The sequence below is a fragment of the Molossus molossus genome, unplaced genomic scaffold, assembly GCF_014108415.1.
Source record: "Molossus molossus isolate mMolMol1 unplaced genomic scaffold, mMolMol1.p scaffold_m16_p_5, whole genome shotgun sequence".
Lineage (NCBI taxonomy): Eukaryota > Metazoa > Chordata > Mammalia > Chiroptera > Molossidae > Molossus > Molossus molossus.
This window is the reverse complement of record NW_023425388.1, coordinates 70,644,171-70,655,570: the sequence shown is the minus strand read 5'-3', so window position 1 is coordinate 70,655,570 and position 11,400 is coordinate 70,644,171. Positions and strand designations below refer to the sequence as shown.

General features: G+C 40.7%; 1 pseudogene; it reads left to right on the top strand.

Moving 5' to 3' along the window:
• Window positions 1-4,183: 4,183 nt before the first annotated feature.
• LOC118616966 lies at window positions 4,184-9,163 on the top strand (annotated as a pseudogene).
• The last annotated feature ends 2,237 nt before the right edge of the window (window positions 9,164-11,400 follow it).

Here is an 11,400-nt window from a genome sequence, read left to right as displayed (position 1 = left end):
AGTCATGTTAAATTCTGTCCTGTACTGTATAAACACGTCATGAGAAAAGTGTTAATCTAATGCTAGACACATTATGAAAACCTGTCAGTCCCAAACTGTGTTCCATTTTCAAGAGACTAGAGCTTTGCATTTCTTGGAAGCATTGATCAGTGTAAGTGCAGGTCGATCCAGGCTTTTGTGTTTGCATTTAAATGTTAATCAATCACATTTTATTAAAAATTTAAGGCAAGAGTGGGAATGGAAGCGTGTATGGCTCTGTGCTTATGACAAAGAAGTCAAGTTGAGATCCATTCTGAAATGACTTGAGAATTTCATAATGTGTGGAACGTTCGGGACCCATCTGGACAACAGAGGCTGGTGCTGGTAGTGGTGGGCTGGGTTGGGGGTGGAAATGATGAATATTTATCGACAATCTCTACTTTGCAAGATGAGAAACAAAGTGCCTTCCCTGATGTCTGGACAAGTCAACAGTGCACCTAAGCATTCCATTGATCATTCCACAAATAGTTATAGTAAGAATAATTATTATTTTATTACTTTAAGTGTTTTGAATAATGCCATTTAAAAATATATACTTTTTCTTATTGTGGTAACATATATAACATAGAACTTGTCATTGTAAGTTTGCAGTTCTGTGACATTAAGTACGTTCATATTGTGCTACAAGCCTCACCACCATCCGTATCTAGAAATTTTACATCTTTTCAAACTGAAACTCTATACCTGTTGTACAATAACTCCCTATTACTCCCACCCCTGAGCCCCTGGAAACCACTATTTTCCTTTCATTTTAAATTTTTTTCTATGAATTTGACTGCGCTAAGTATCTTGTATAAATGTCCATTTGTGTCTAGCCTATTTCACTTATGTCCTTATGGTTCATCTGTGTTGTAGAATTTTTCAGAATTTCCTTTTTAAAGTTGAATGATATTCCATTGTATGTATAGACCACATTTTGTTTAACCATTTATTCATCAATAGACATTTAGCTTGCTTCCATATTTGGCCTATTGTGAATAATGCTGCTATGAACATGGGTGTACAAATATCTGTTCAATTATGTTTGGTGTACATACCCAGAAGTGGAATTGCTGGATCGCTTGGTTGTTCTGCGTTTAATTTAGTGAGAAGTTGCCATACTCTTCCCCATAGTGTTTGCATCATTATACATTCTACCAGCAATACACAAGATTTCCTAAAAATATATATATATATATTTGTTAATTCTCACCTGAGGATATTTTTTCCATTGATTTTTTGAGACAGTGGAAGGAAGAAAGGGAGGGAGGGAGGGAGGGAAGGAGGGAGGGAGAGAGAGAGAGAGAGAGAGAGAGAGAGAGACAGAGAGAGAGAGAGAGAAACATCGATATGAGAGAGACACCTTGTTGGTTGCCTTTTGCAGGACCCTGAATGGGGTTGGGGATATTGAAACTGCAACCCAGGTACATTCCCTAGACCAGAATCGAACCCAAGACCCTTTGGTCCACAGGCTGATGCTCTTAGCACTGAACAAAACTGACCAGGGCAAAAAAGATATTTTTAAAACTGAAAATTAACAGGAAAAACACTACAAAACTTTGAGAATTAAAGCTGGGGTATAAAAAGCCAAATGGAAGAAAGTTAACCTGTTTTGCTCTCCCTTTTAAATACTATAAACCAAAAGAGCTTTTCAGATATGAGGCTTAAATACATTTCAGATATGCTTTGATGTTGCTCCCTAAAGCTCTGGGGAAGGGGCACATTGACTGTGGAGAGTAAGGTCTCAGGGCATCAGTCAGGGCTGGGGCTAAGAGCCTCAAGCCTAGAGCAGCCTCTGCCATTTATGTCAGTGTACCTTACTAATATAATTTTTTTTCATCCTTACCTGAGGATATTTTTCTATTTATCTTCAGATAGAGTGGGAGGGAGAGAGAGGAAGAGAAAGGGAGAGAGAAACACCAGCGTGACAGGGACACATCAACTGGCTGCCTCCCATATGACGCCAACCAGGACCAGGGACAAACTGCAACCGAGGTACGTGTCCTTGGCCGGAATTGAACCCGTGACTCTTTGGTCCACAGGCCAATACTCTACCGCTGAGCCAAACTGGCCAGGGTGCAAATATCATTAAAAATTTTTTTTTTCCTTATTGATTTTAGAGAGAGGAAAGGAGTGTGTGAGAGAGAGGGGGGGAGAGAGAGAGAAAGAGAGAGAGAGGGAGGGAGACATTGATGAGAGAGAACATTGATTGGCCACCTCCTGCATGCCTCCCACTGGGGACTGGGCCCACAACCTGGGCATGTGCTCTGGCTGGGAATCGAACTGGCGACCTCTTGGTGCATGGGTTGATGCTCAACCACTGAGCCACACTGGCCTGGCACAAATGTAATTTTCTATGTGGGCTAGTATAAGACAAAAGTTAGGAAACACTGCTCTAAACCAGCAAACTATAGGGTTAAAGCCAGGATTAAAATCAAGAAAGAAGGCAAAAGCGTAAACGATTCCCTCAACAAAAGTATTGTTGAGCACCTGCTGTGCTCCAGAACCTAGGTAAGAACAGTGATGCTGTGGGGTAAGGAAGACAGAAACATACTTTCAAAGAGCTCCGTCTCTTGAAGGCAAGGGTTACGTAAATAAGCAGTTATGGTACAGTTTGTGAAGTAATCTGCTGAGGGCAGGGGTGGCGTGGAGGAGAAACTACAAGGGCTATATATGTCCCCAACCATCAGTTTCAGCTCAGTCAGATCTTGAGATTTAAAGAGAGATCTCTCTGAACTCCTCTCATTTTCCCTGCATGGGAGGCTAAATGTAATGACTGCTTCTTAGTTTGTGGAATGTGGATGCTCAAGAGAACCTGGACATGTCAGGAGGTAAATGAACTATCTGGACTGAATAGAGCTGCTTGTTACAAATTTGAGAAGTAATGTTTGATGGATAAAGTGTCATGACCAAGAAAATCATTTGCATTACAACAGCAAAAAGGAAAAAAACTCAAGGCAGCCGTCCCTGAGGATTTCTTCCTATACCTCAGCTCCAGGATGAGTTGGGCTCTGGTTCTCCTTGCTTTCAGCATCCCAGATTCATTTCTTATGACAACACTGATCACACAGTACTACTGTGGTTGTCTAATTATTTACCTACCTCCCCTAATTTGACTCTAAGTGTCATGGAGACAGGGGTCTTCCCCCAAAATGTTTGTTGGATAAATAAGTGAACAGAAAGAGAACTACAAAATAACTGGGACCGTTTATGTGAAGTGGCCAAGATACCCACAATAACTTGGAGTTGTTGCTCTCGCAATGTAGACATTAACTATTCATTGTTGGGAATTCTGACTATAGAATGGTGGCATTGCTCTACCACAGTTCTTCTACTAGCACAGTACTTTCTAAAATATCTTCTTAGGCCTCTTTCTCAAAGTTCTCCCTTCCCCCACCACCTAGAAAATCATATATGACTGAATGTCTATATAGACTGCAGTTGTCTGAGTTCATTGTGTCATTGTATTTTTTAGACTAAATGGGTATAAGCTAGTAAATGAGACACAGAAATACTGGCACACTTTCTCTGGAATCATTTTAAGAGACTATTATAATTAGCACCCTCATTTTTATTTTCCACTTCATTGTTTACATTATACATATCTTTGATTTGAGGTAGAGGGTGATAGGAGGGTCTCATTTTCGTTTTTACATCTTTTATTTTTAATCCTCACCTGAGGATATTTTTCCATTTATCTTCAGATATAGTGGGAGGGGGGGAGAGAATATTGATGAGACACATCAACTGGTTGCCTCCCGCACAACCCAACCAGTGCTGGAAACTAACCGCAACTGAGGCATGTGCCCTTGACCGGAATTGAACCCCCGATTCTTTGATCCACAGGCCGATGCTCCAACCACTGAGCCAAACTGACCAGGGCAGTTTTTACGTCTTTAACCAGAAGTAAGACTATTTCTAAAATGTCAATAAAGTATATCCCAGAGGAATTGAGGAACTATGGGATGAGGACTTTGGTAAAAAGGTACTTTGGTGATCAACATTTTGATCTGAAATGTTATAAAAGCATATACATCCTGATGGGAAGAGAATAAGTAATGATGTTTAAACTCACAGCAACAGTATTCCAATCTGGCTGAAATTCTGGGAAGCTCTGGAAATCCCCAAAGCAAAGTGCCAGATGTCATTTCTGGATCCTAGATACATGGGCTTTGTTGCTAAGAAGATGATGCCTTCTCCCCTTTGCCACACTCATCTGACGCTGGAGCGACAGGGAGTTGATGTAAGCAGAGCAGGGATCTAACAATGTCAACTGTGCTGACATCATCCTAGCTGTGCAGGGCTGATGGGAATTCAGAATATCAAACATCATATCAAGGGCAGCGACCAGGTGTGACTCATTTCCCTGGAGAAATAGGAGAGAGGAAGGGAGAGGGCAGGATTATCTCACACTAACACACACAGCCTTTCATACTGAGCAATGTGACTGGTTTATTTAAGAGAAGCAAAACATTGTCTGTCTCTTTCATTTTTCTACCGGAAACACTGTATTCTAGTCCTATGTGTCTCAGTGTTGAATTGAGCATTTCAACATCATAATATGTCAAAATACACATTCCTTAGGATCATTAATTTTTATATTATATAAGCCCAACTATGAGAACAATTCAAACCAAGAATTTTGTTTTTCTCTATTTTCCCTTCAGGTATCACCTAGTGAATTGTTCAGATATCGCTGCACTGAAAAGGAGCTGAACAAAAGAGCATGCATAGGGCTGAAGACTTTGCTTTGGGATTGCTAAATGAGCATGGTACTTCATTGTCATAGCCTAGTGTACTGTTTGGTACAGGGGGAGGGGATGCCCAGCAAACGCTTCTCAGATGAACAACACAAAAATCCTGTAAATGTGTGAGTGCTGGTGTCAGTACATAGGCTCTCACCTATTTTATGACATTATTTATCACTTGCCTTTAAGGGCTAATGAGCAGTGAAACTAGGTACAGTAATCATTTTGGTGTTAATAAAGGTACTGGTTTCACAAAGCTCTCCTGTCCATTTGGAACATTTTATTAGGATGATTGGGTTAGGGCAATTAAGTCGAAAGGAGTATATATCAAAGCAATCAAAAAACCTGCTTTCAAAGATTTAGTGTTTAATAGCAATGCAAGAGGTACAGTGAACTGACTTATCATATGCTCTTCAAAATGGTCTCAGTGTGTCTTGTCACTCTGTAGAGTACTAATTTATCTATGTCTTATGTCAGCCATAACACAAGGAACTAGAGAACAATGATTGTTACTTTGTACTCAATGCTAAAAAAAAGGTAGTCCCATTTATATTTCCATTCACTGTGAGTGTTTAGTAAAAATGCACATGTGTGACAGACTGTGAAACATTGGAACTGATGTGTATCAGTATAGACTGGACAGCATAGAAACAGAATGCTGTGTTTCAGATCAATCTATAGGACAGTGCTTGTACAATACAGATGGTGTTGGAGGCAATGGGAGGAGAGAATGTGAAAAGGGAGGGGTGGCTTCTTTAGAATGATATGTAGAATGACATAAAAAAAATTCCAGGTTGTTGTTATGAGATAATAAGTAAGTTGATAAGAGAGATAAAAGGATGTTAGCATGTTCCTAGAAGGCATCTTAAATCTCTGAAGCAGATGTTGAGAAATGTAGAACAAATTTACATATCATTTCCTCTTCTTTGAAAGTTACTGGGTAAAGGATTTCTCTGTTTCTATCTCCAGTCACAATTCCTAATACAGGGAGATTAAAATTCACACAGTTGTTGATAGTGCTGTTTGATGATGATGATGATGATGATGATGATGATGATGATGGGATGAGCCTGTGCACCCTAGAGAAATGATCCTCAAACTGGCTCTTAGGATCCTATATCCCAGAAAAGTATCTCCAAGTACCTGAAGCATTTTCATCACATTCCCTGGATCAAAACTGCTAATCAAGTCCCCTGATATTTTCTTCCACTTCCAGAAGTACCTACCCAAGAGCTGTCATGGATCCTTTATCACCAATGTACAGAACAACACTGCAGCGGGTCTCTCCTTGAGTGGTGGGGGGAGGTCAATCATAATACTCAGCCTGAAATGTAAAGGAAAAATTTAAAAGCTATAAGGGGGTGCCCAGCCAATGTGGTTCTGTGGACTGAGCATCGTCTCATGAACTGAGAGGTCCTGGTTCAACTCCTGGTCAGGGCACATGACCGGGTTGTGGGCTTGATCCCAGTAAGGGGTGTGCAGGAGGCAGCTGGTCAGTGTTTCTCTCTCTCTCTCTCTCTAAAAAAAAAAAAAAAAACAATAAAAACACATTTAAAAAATTATAAAAGCTATAAGGGGGCAATTTTCATAACTGCTCAGTAAATTTCTCAGGTTTTGTTTGGCAAATTTATGATTGGTGGTTATGCTTACATTTCTTTTGAAGGGAGACATAGTAGTTTTTTTTTTTTTTCCAGATAATCACATTTAGTAAAGAAAAGTCCTATATAGCTTTGCACTATATGATACTGAATTACACTAGATGTAAAGGAAGAATTTAAGGTTCTTGAAAATTTATGGAGCTTGAAATGAAAAATAAATATCAAAACAGTTATAAGCAGTGTTGCAAGTTTCTTTGTTGACTACAGAGGGTTGTAGAACTATTATCTGTCCCCTTCTAGATCCTTTATGATAGAATCGTGTAATCAAGCATTATTATTAGAGTTGGGCTTATTTATTTTTCTTGGAAAACTCTACTACCTATGAGATTTGGGAAATTTATATGGAATTTAAAAGGGGCGAATTTGCTACATACACACTAAAATTGCTGTCACAAACAGAGCTCAAAATACAGTGATTTAAACCAGAAAGAGTTTTCTTTTATAATAGTGTCTCTCATAATTTCTTTGTAATAATCCAGAATCATGAGGTGACTCTGTCAAAACTCACCTTCAGGTTTTCACCTCTGGATCCAAGAGAGCACTTCCATTTCTCTCCATCTTCCAGGCAGTCAATGGGAAGAAGGAAGGGTATCATGGGAGTGCATGTCCAATTGTTTTAAAAATAAGACTTGGAAGAGACACATATAACTTCTCATATCATACTGGTCAGAGTTGGTAATATGGACATATTCCCTGGCAATAAAGTCTAAGAAAGGTGTTTCATTGAGAACAGTTAACAGTTGGCCACAAGGCCTTATTACCATGCCCAAGACCCCTGGGTTTGGACGGTGTTGAGAGACAGTAAGAAACTCTACTGTAGTACCCTTCAAGACACCTCTGTAGCTTAGAATAATCACTTTAATCTAAAGGAGAGTAGTAGGTTTGTGCATTTTTAGTATCCAGAGGAGGAGTACCTGTATGGGGAGGTAGTAAAGGGTGATACCAGGAAGAATTGTTTCATCTGCTGACTCCCATGAGAATGATTGTGAAATGTGTCCCCCGAATTCCCTTAGAATGCTTAGCAGGGACATGCATGTTCTCAAGAGAGGCTAAGGAAACCTAAGCTATAGAAAGAGAATGTTAACAGAGATAGCCGATAGACTCAGAAGCTGAGTAATAAGGAGAAGGGAGACTTTGGGAATATTAATGTGAAAGGCTAATGAACAGAAATGTGTATTATGGAATATAAGAGCCTTGGGGACATTGGTCTGCACCCCATGGAATCTGCAGTCAAGAATTCTGGGAGTTCTATTTGGAGGCTTCCAAAAAGCAAGAAAGTAGAGGAAACGAGTAATATCCAAGGCTCTATGAACAGGATAGAGAACTACCAGATTGGGCCAAAGAAGACTTTTACTCGAAGTCACAGATTCTTTCTGCTCTGGGAGTGCCATTGTAAAGGGGAAAGGGCATGTTGATCCCCTTAGGAGAATTGCCTTTGGCTTTTGTAGAAACTACTCGGTGGAGGAGATGATGACTTCCCACCAGCAACCTGTTCAATGAAGTCATAGAAATACTAGACCTTCAATCTTGGAGGAAGAGCTGAAGCAGGCGCTCTTGGCTCGGCGAGGCCTGCTGCAATCCCTGGAGGAACGCGTGGCCGAGCCACCATCATGCTGGGCATTTACAGGAAGGCTTCAGCTGCAAGGTCACCAACCGATTCCACCAGTTATTGATGACGAATCAGACCCCTTTGAGGTGTTGAAGGCAGCAGAGAACAAGAAAAAGAAGCCAGCGGTGGCAGTGTTGGGGGATCTGTGGCCAAGAGCGCAGCTCAGATTGCAGCCCAGAACAACTCCAATGCAGCAGCAAATGGCTGCATGAAGAGTCCCAGAAAGATCACAAGAACCCGCTGGCTGACAAGGAAGAGGAGACGCTTAAGAAAGAAGGAATAAGACGTGTTGGAAGAAGACCTGATCAACAACTTCAGGGTGAAGGAAAAATAATTGGTAGGAGACCAGAATGGCGACCCCCTCGTGAATGACTGAAAAGCTACATGAAGAAAAGGGTGAAGGAGGAGAATGTTCACTTGATACGTAGACCGATTATTGATCTATCTATTCAAGGTCGTGGTGGTCTTGGAAGAGGTCGAGGAGGCATCGGATGTGGAATGGGCCGAGGAGATGAATTTGATTCTCGTGGTGAATGTGGATTTAATGGGCATAGTGGAAGTGATGGATCTTTTTCACATGACAATGGCCTGAAACAAAAGGATAAACGTGGTGGTAACAATCTCACAACTGGTGAACTGTCAAAGATGAATTAACTGACTTGGAGCAACCACTGTGACTGAGGAAACACCTGAAGGTGAAGAACATCCAGTTGCAGACACTGAAAATAAGGAGAATGAAATTCAAGAAGTAAAGGAAGAGGGTCCAAAAGAAGTGACTTTGGAAGAGTGGAAGGCTATTCAAAATAAGGATCGGGCAAAAGTAGAATTTAATATCTGAAAACCAAATGAAGGTGCTGATGGACAGTGGAAGAAGGGTTTGTTCTTCATAAGAATGAAGAGGTTCATGCTGAAGATTCGGTTATGGACCATCATTTCTGGAAGGCTGCAAATAATATAAAGTCTCAGCTGGAGATCAATTTTGGGACCTTGGCGGCCCAGGACATGGTGGCAGGGGAGGTCAAGGAGGCTGTGGGCATGGTGGACATCCAAACCATGGCAGCAGGACTCAGAAGTCAAGTGCTTCTGCTCCTGATGCAGATGACCCAGAGGCATTCCCAGCTTTAGCTTAACTGAATGCCATAAGACAACCCTGGTTCCTTTGTGGACCCAACCTCTCTGAGGTTTTGCATGCTTAAGGATCCCAACCCACTAAGAAATTAAAAAAAAAAAAAAAAAAGACTGTCATTCATACCATTCACACCTACAGACTGAATTTTATCTGTTTTGAAAATGAACTTCTCTCGCTACACAGAAGTAACAATATGGTAGTCAGTTTTGTATTTAGAAATGTATTGGTAGCAGGGATGTGTTCATAATTTTCAGAGATTATGCATTCTTCATGAATATTTTGTATTGCTGCTTGCAAATATGCATGTTCAAATTTGGGTGTGAACATGTGTACTGGTTAAAAAACAGAAATACTAGACCTTCAATGATGGAGGTTTTAGAATATAATCCACATATAAGATAATTGGTAGGGAAATTTGCACCAGAAAGGAGCTGGCAATGATATGATTCTCAAGAAAAAGCTAAATTAAGTGGAGGCATGTTGTTAGCTAATGTGACTGGTTCCTTAGGGGTCTCACTGTTGCTCAGGAAACTGTTATATATTCTGCATAATTTAAAGATATGTAGGGTTTGCCACAATAGTTTTAGTTAAAAAACATGCTGTTGTGAAAAATTTCAGGGCTTCACTAACCTCCGAAAAGTCAAGGGACCATGGCTACAGATGTAAGGTGTGGTCTGAAGAGTTGGTGTGGTTGGTAAGGCAGGGTATAAATCGAAACATGAGTTAAGGTGATACACAGAACCCACAGTTAATCTGTAAGATCTTCCTGGCTCAAGGTGGCACAAGGCCCTCAGGAATCACCTTACACTGTCAGAGGTCACTGTCTCCAAAACGTGTGAGCAGTGAATTCTGACATTGACACTCAAATAGATCCCTTGAGCATGGCTGGTTCCTAATCTGAATTTATACATGGTTTTTGGTCTCATGGCCATAGCCAAAACAGTACCCCTGGGCAGTCTACACTCTGCAAAGATGCAGAGAAAAAAAAGGGTTCCCTATCTAGGTAGAAACTATTTAATATATATGCCCACTAGCTTAATTGGTAAGACAATAGTAAACTCAATCTACAATTCCTAGAGGATTTGTCAGTATTTGCTCAAATGCTGACAGTATAGTTTAATTTTTGTAGCAATAGAGTTGTATCAAAATGGTATGTAATAGTTTTTTGTTTTTGTTTTTTATGCTCACCTAAGGATATTTTTTGCATTTATCTTCAGATAGAGCGGGAGGAAGAGAGAAAGAAACATCGATGTGAGAGACACACATTAACTGGTTGCCACCTGCACAACCTTAACAGGAGCTGGGGCCAAACTGCAACCAAGTTATGTGCCCTTAGCGGGCACCGAACCCAGGACTCCCTGGTCCTCGGGCCAATGCTCTAATTGCTGAGCCAAATAGGCCAGGGCAATAGTTTTGTTTTTAAGGTAGTATTATGATGGTGTTTGACCAAGAGACCAGAGTATCTACCCCTAGATCTTTATGGCCATTCTCACCTAGAAAGTCTCCAAGAAATATATGAACAGAGAAGGCAAATCGTGGAAAAGTAACATATTTTTATTAGCTTGGGCCTTGGCTCCAAACTCCAATGAAGAATTCTGGTGCATTTAGCTGGACTCTGTGAAGTCCTTTAGGTGAGCAATGTGTACTGAATGGCCTAAAACCAGAGGCTGAAAGGCCTAGTTGCTTCATTTTCACCTCCCAGCTGAAACCTGGGCTTGGGTATTATAACTCAGGCCTCACACACCCTTGAGAATCAGATGGGAATGCAAGGTTGAGAGACCTAAGTAAGTTAATTAAGGTATGAATATTTGGATTATATTTTAAATCTCCAAATTGCTGGGACAATAAGTGTCCAAAAAAGAACCTGAAGGCCATTCCTAATTGATTTTGAAAACTGCAGCACTTGGAGCTGAGGCCTAGTGTGTACACTCTTATTTGACCAGTTTAGATCTACCCATCTCCTATTTGAGGGTGTGGAGGAAGGTGGGAAAAGGGGGGGGGGGATATAGGAAGGGAGGTGCTATCCATGTGTTTCCATCAACCAAGAAGCTCCTTGAAGAGGCCAATAGTTACCTCATTCTCTCCAGAAATAATTTCTTTTTATAGTTTATTAATTTTTAGAGAGAGAAGAAGGGAGAGGGAGAGAGAGAAACATCGATGTGAGAAAACAACATCAATTAGCTGCCTCCTACATACCCTTTACTGGGGATCAAGCCTGCAACTTGGGCATGTGCCCAT